The sequence below is a fragment of the Egretta garzetta genome, unplaced genomic scaffold (genome assembly GCF_000687185.1).
Source record: "Egretta garzetta isolate BGI_Z169 unplaced genomic scaffold, ASM68718v1 scaffold279, whole genome shotgun sequence".
In the NCBI taxonomy this organism is placed as follows: Eukaryota; Metazoa; Chordata; class Aves; order Pelecaniformes; family Ardeidae; genus Egretta; species Egretta garzetta.
In genome coordinates this window covers 273,060-279,385 of record NW_009260844.1, presented here as the reverse complement: position 1 = coordinate 279,385, position 6,326 = coordinate 273,060, and positions in this window count along the sequence as shown.

Below are 6,326 nucleotides of genomic sequence, written 5' to 3'. Positions count from 1 at the left end.
GGGCAGCCTGCCCTGTGCCGGGCCTGACCCGCACCAGCATCGGTCCCCTGCCAGCAGCGCTGAGCGCTCAGAGCGGGGGAAGCCAGGAAGGGGCAGCACTGGCTAAGGATGCTCCAGAAGTCTGCCCTGCCAGCGCTGCTGCTGGCCTTCACCGACCCTGTGACATCCAGGGCCGTCCTAGAAATGTATTTTGCCTCCTTGTGCACTTACCTCATGTTTTCTGTATGCGTTTTATTTTGTGAAAGACCAGAAGAGAGCCCATGACAGCTAAACTCAAGCCCCATGTTTTCCACTTTTCCCTTGTGTAGCCAGAGAAAGGGTGAGTCAAGTCTTCAGTTTGACCCAGTATGGACCTTCCTATATTTTTGTGCTATGAAATAAGTCGCAAGAGTGTCTGCATGGGGCAGGTAAACGTGGTCAGCCCCATTTTACAGAGAAGGAAATGGAGGCACATAGAGAGGCTAGGCAGTTAGTCCAAGGTCATAGGAAGCTGGTGACAAGAGCCAGAAATAGAACTCAGATCTCCTGCATCCCACCAGACCATCCTGTGCAAGAAAAAAGATGAGAAGTTGGTGGTGTTTTTAACTTGAGAACCATTTAGCTTCCGAGTTTAAAGTCTGTGAGAATGTTTCCTGCATGCTTCTGTCCAACTCCTATTGGTGACACCTTAAGCTAAGAATTTAAGCCTGCATTTTCCAATCTTCCCAGCTGAGACCTTGAATATAAAATAGTTATGGATACTTTCCCCCTCATCTGCTCACACCGTAGGGGGAAGAACCCAGAGGTTTCTTTCCCGAAGAGGATGACTCATAAGAAATCATCTCCTCCAGTGGAGAGGACAGCAGCTGGGAAAACAGTCGGCCAGTGAGGACAGACCAGCCAGAACTAGGACACTGGGCACCCTGACAGCTCAGACCCCCTAGGAGCAAGGTCTCCCTGTGGAAGGAGCAAAGGGAACTGTATGTCCCTGCCTTTGACCTAGCTAGTGCTGAGTACGTGCTGAGTCTGAGATGATGCAGGCCCCATCACAAGCTCAAGAGCTATGCCACACCAGCTCCTCCCCACCCCCTTCGCACCTCCTACATCACAGCTGTTTTCAGTCATGGCCTTCCAAAGACCACAGCGCTTTGGCAAGCCATACCTCCTTCCTCCTCCAATGGATGTCATCAGCTCCTGATCCACCCAAGGGGCTGAGGACCAGGGAGGGCAAACCTGAAGATCTGCTCGTAACACCTCATCACTCTTCACACACTAAAGCCAGGGAGAGAAGAGATGTGGAGCCTGCATGAAGACTGAAAAGACCCCAGTAGTGAGATACAGGGAAGAAAGAGGCAGCAGACATTCCCATAAACCAGAATGAAGGTACAGTGGTACAGCCTGTGCCTGGAGCTGGATAAAAGGCGTCTCTAAAGACGTAGGCTGAAGCATCTGGACAGACGGACAGTGCATGTGTGAAGGGGAGGCCCGTGTGGAACCTATTTGATCTTATTTTTTGTGTACTACCATGTAACTGACAACACCTAGTAGGGTGAGAACATATTTTGAAGAGTGGTTTAGGTACTATGGCCAAATAAACGCTAAGGAGCTGCTCATAGACCTGTCCCAGGCAAATGTCCATCCTGCGGGCAGTATGATCTCTTCCTACCAGAATCTTAGGCCTTGGTGTGATGCTAAGTTGTGGGTGGCATATGTGAGGACGATTTTTAATTCTTGGAATAAGGGTATGTAACTCTTGTTACATTCCCTTCAGTTCTGAAATGTGGGAAATTTATTTTTTCTAGCATTTGTTAAAAAGACTGGAAAGGAAATTGGGCAAATTTAGCAGCTGAGAGTAAGTCTAAGCCCTCTTCGAAATGTATCAAGCAAACATCCTCGCTGCAAGGCTGATCATCTGCTCAATCTCCAGCATACAGAAGCTGAAAAAGAGAGAGGAGGAACAGCCTTCACAGCAGGCAACATCTGGTTTTCGTGTTCACTTGCAGCCTAGAAGTACCTTGTGTTGTTAAATTTTACCTTGCTCTGGAGGAAGATGGCTTCTACCAGGCCTTTTGCTTGCACAACCCATCCACCTGACACTGAGAACATCAAGTTGGCAGGCAGCAAAAGCACCAACTCTCCAACATGCACCCCTTACCTCTCTCTGGCCAACAAGACTCATTGGAACAACGCAGAAAATGAGCAATAGGAATTTTGATTGAAAAGATGAGTAATCTGTGTATTCAGCTCCTGGGTCTGCCTTGAGCAGGAGACTACCATGCTGCAAAGAAACACAGACACCACCCTGAGCACACAGGACCTTCCATAGCTGAGTAATTAACCAGGGCATTGCCTCTTGTCTGCTCTCTGCCAGTCTTTATGACTTGCATGTCTGGCTTCAAGAGTTAGGTGGGGGGGAGACTCCTCTGAACCCGGATATGACTTAGTCAAGTCGCTGGAACACATCCTGAGGTTGTGGATTCTACTCCCCATTGGAAGCAAGACACTTGGAACATCCTGAGTTAAGGTTTTAGCCAAGTGTCCCAGGAGGAATCGCTTGGACAGTTCCCGTGGACCTGGCAAAAATAAAGAGCCTGGAAAATCCCACTCACACCAACAGCTGATACTCTCCCAACCTGACCTGACTCTTTCCAGTCATGGAAGCAATTTTCTATTTGCACTGGTGCTCAGAATAGCTCTTTGGGGTGCTGGTTCCAATGTTCAGAGCATTACACAAAAGGTTACCACCAGCACCTGTGCAGCGGGTGCCTGCCCGTAGAAGCAGCTTGCAGGGGCTGGAGTTAGAGCTGAGGGAGCTCGTGATTATCTGTTGAACCCTGTACTCACAGCAGAGAGGCAGACACCTCACAGGAGCAGACTTTGAGATGGTTCCAAGCTCCAGCTGTCGGGAGAGAAGGAAAGATGTCAAAGCAAAGCAGATTGGATCTCCCTCTGCAGGTCTTCTTTGGAATCTGCATCTGCCAACTGACTTCTTTTAAGAGGACTGGGTGCTCCCATGACCGAAAATTGAAGCAAAGCAGTATTTCAGTTGATCACATGGAAACATTACAATTTTTTCAGAACCAGTGGGAAAGGGTCCAGTGCTCCCTGTCCACAGCGGGAGCCTCCTCCATCCCCAAAGTCCCCTGTCCCTTGTCGGTTGTGCTGGTACAACCATTTCTGGGGCTCACAGCTGTGTCTGGGGCTCAGTGTAAAACAATTTGGTGAAATAATTCAGGATGCCTGCTTTCTATGGAGGGCCGCTTCTAACCTGGGGCATTTCACTGATACAGCTTACAGCACACCCGCACAACGAGAGACACGGTGAGCTGTGACAACCGGCAGAATATTGGAGCTTTTTAAACTGATCTAGCTACTCGAGAGACAGTAACCTGGAGTAAGATCCTAGGTGAGATGGACTGGGTCTACTCCACTCAAGGCCTTCCTCTCACTCTCTTTTCCTCTCTCTTTTCAGTGAGGTGTTTTCAGTCACCGTTATTTTGACACCCTCTGGTCCCATCTCCCTACAGCTGGAACAGAGTTTAAGAAACACATTCAGTAAATCCCATTTGCCATCATCATTATAACTTTAGCTGCTGCTGTTATTTAGATTTGCCCACTACGTTGCAGGTTGTGTGTAAACCAAAGTAAAGTTCCTTAGTTTCCTCCAGGACTGTGAGAAGAAAAAGCTGAGACCTCTTCTCTGTACTATGGTGTTTACTACTACTTATACCTGCCCACCAGGTACATGCACATGCACATACACTTTATGCAGAGACACGAAGTACAGCTGTGGCTGTGCTTTCCCTCAGTGAGGCTGAGCTTTACCTTATGTTATACAGACTCTTGGCTCTGTCAGTGTGTGTGGCAATGACAGCCAAGAGCTGCAGCAAAGAATTAGTCCTTGGAGGACAACCTCAGAGCACTGCTGCCCGTCATTCACAGAAGGGTATGCCAGCTCAGAGCAGAGATTGTGTCACCTTGTCATCCAAACTTCCCACCCACATCAAGACTAGATCCTCATTTGAGGGCAGGCAAAGCAGGCAGCTGTCTAACCACAGCCAGAAAGTAGAAGCAACGGGAGCATGTAATTTGCTGCTGCTCCTTTTTCATTATAATTAGTCAACTGGCATGAGCAATTAATCAGATTACCTGGTATTTTACTGGGAGGTTAGGAAGCTAATGAGTAAGAGCTCCTGCAATACTTGGGCCCGGAGAGTACCCCACTTCCAGGAGTTTTGGTGGCTGAGTCGAGGAGCTTAGTGGGCTGCTGGCAGTAGCTGCTGTGGAGAAAGCTAAGGCGACGGTCTGCTCCTCCTGTCCTTTGGGAGCTGCTTTGAAACTCAGGCTGTATCACCGGTCCCTGCTTGTGCTACACCAGGGTTGTGTCGCAGCAGCTACACCCGCACCCCAGTCTCGTACCTCTGCCATTTTGACACTTTGACAGCCCACACCCGCTGGCCTGGCTTGCCTCATCGCTGTGGCCTTGCTGGGGGATCACCAGATTGTACCTGAGCCTGACCACTGTCTCTGGGCCTGATCCTGACCCAGGCTTGCCATTCCTCATCCCAGCTCCTTGCTGGTGTGGTGACTGCTCCCACCTGCCTTTTTACTGTGCTTGGCTCACTCGGGAAGCAGCCGGCCCCTGCTGGTCCCTGACTCATCCAACCTGAGTTTGGCTCTGCCTGCATCTCCTCTTCCTGTCAGGTCCACACAGCAGAATGCCAGCGATTTCATCTCCCTTACTAAAAGCAAACTCTCTTACAATACACATTTTCTTTCAAAATACTACACAGTTGATTTTATATGTGTATTCAGCAATATTTCACTAAACAGGAAAAAAAAAAAAGAGTGGAACAAGAATTTTTTGTCCCTGAAAGACGCAAGTACAATAGAATAATGCTAGTAAGCATTTCCACTATATGCACACGTGTGTGGGCTGGACCCCACTCGCACGCATGCACACCTGCATCAATATGGGAATAACCTACTTTTGGCGTAGCTGGGTTAGTGTGGCGGTGACGTAGGGTTCTCAGCTTCATCTCCCAGGCATCTGAAATCCACTCCTCAGCTATCGCTTCTTCCCATTATCTGGGAGGATATATATATATATATATATATGCCTTTCCTGGAGCCATCAGTACACGAATGTACCAGGGTTAAGTGTTTAGAAAGAGGCAAGACCACATGAAAGGATCGATTGCATCTGCTCTCTGTGGAATCAGGCCAAGGTCACTGCATTTCAGTGGGAAAGACAACCAGAAGGTCAGCAAAAGAACCACAAACCCAAACCAAAACATGTCAAAAAGGGAAAACTACCCATGAAAACTTTGGGCCATGAAAAGAAAACCAGCCTTACAATGAAGAGCTCTTTTCCTCTTACCACCCCAAATGCTCGTCCCTACAGGCTTAGTGTTTCCCCGACCATAATACAAACCAGGCCTCCACGCTGGGAGCCCGCGCAGCTGCTGCTCGCAGAGAAGCTGGTGACTCAGTGATGTGCACGAATGCCTATGTCCTGATTATTTTGGAACAAATCAGATACAAAATGTGAACAAAAGCAAACAGTTTTCTGACCACAGAAACGATGTTCACAGGAGTATCTTGGGAGCTGTACTGGGAAATGTGGGGTACGTGCAGCACCATCAAGGTCCTGCAGCACCGGTGTAATGCGTGTGGTTACACCACGTGTGCCCCAAGTAGTCGGGTTGGTGTACTCCCTGTCCCACATGCTGGTTCACGTAGACGACTGCAAGCAGAGCAATTTCAGGAGAGAGGATTCAGGGGGCAAGTTTGGAGCTCTGGGCCCGGGGGAGGTCCAACTGGGCTAAATCAGTAGCAATGCAAGCCTACCAGGCAGGTGGAAAGAAAGAGGGCCCACTGCAGTGGTTGCCCAGAACCTCATCAGAGCTATCTCCAGCTGCAATGTTTGCCCAGAACCATGTCAGAGCTATCTCCAGCTGCAATGTTTGCCCAGAACCATGTCAGAGCTATCTCCAGCTCCATCTGCAAGTAGCAAGGATGATGTTTTACAGAGGAAGACTACAGAGAGCTGCAGTGGCCTGAGGGGAGTTAAAGAGCTTCCTCTGAAATGCACTGGAATTGTCTTTTCTTTCGGTCTCCAGGCATGATTGAGATTTTCAAGACAGAGAGCTCTTCTCCACAACACATTTCCATGAAAATAAATGAAAAGCAAAGCATAAAAAAGCGTTTTAAAAAAAAACAGTAAAAAAATGAAACTGGCTGATAGGAATAGTGAAAAGGTTGTTTCACTTCTGGTTTCATGAGATACTCGTGGTGATGTGGGCAGTTACTACCTTAGTGATGCAACAATGTCCTTTCCACGCTAC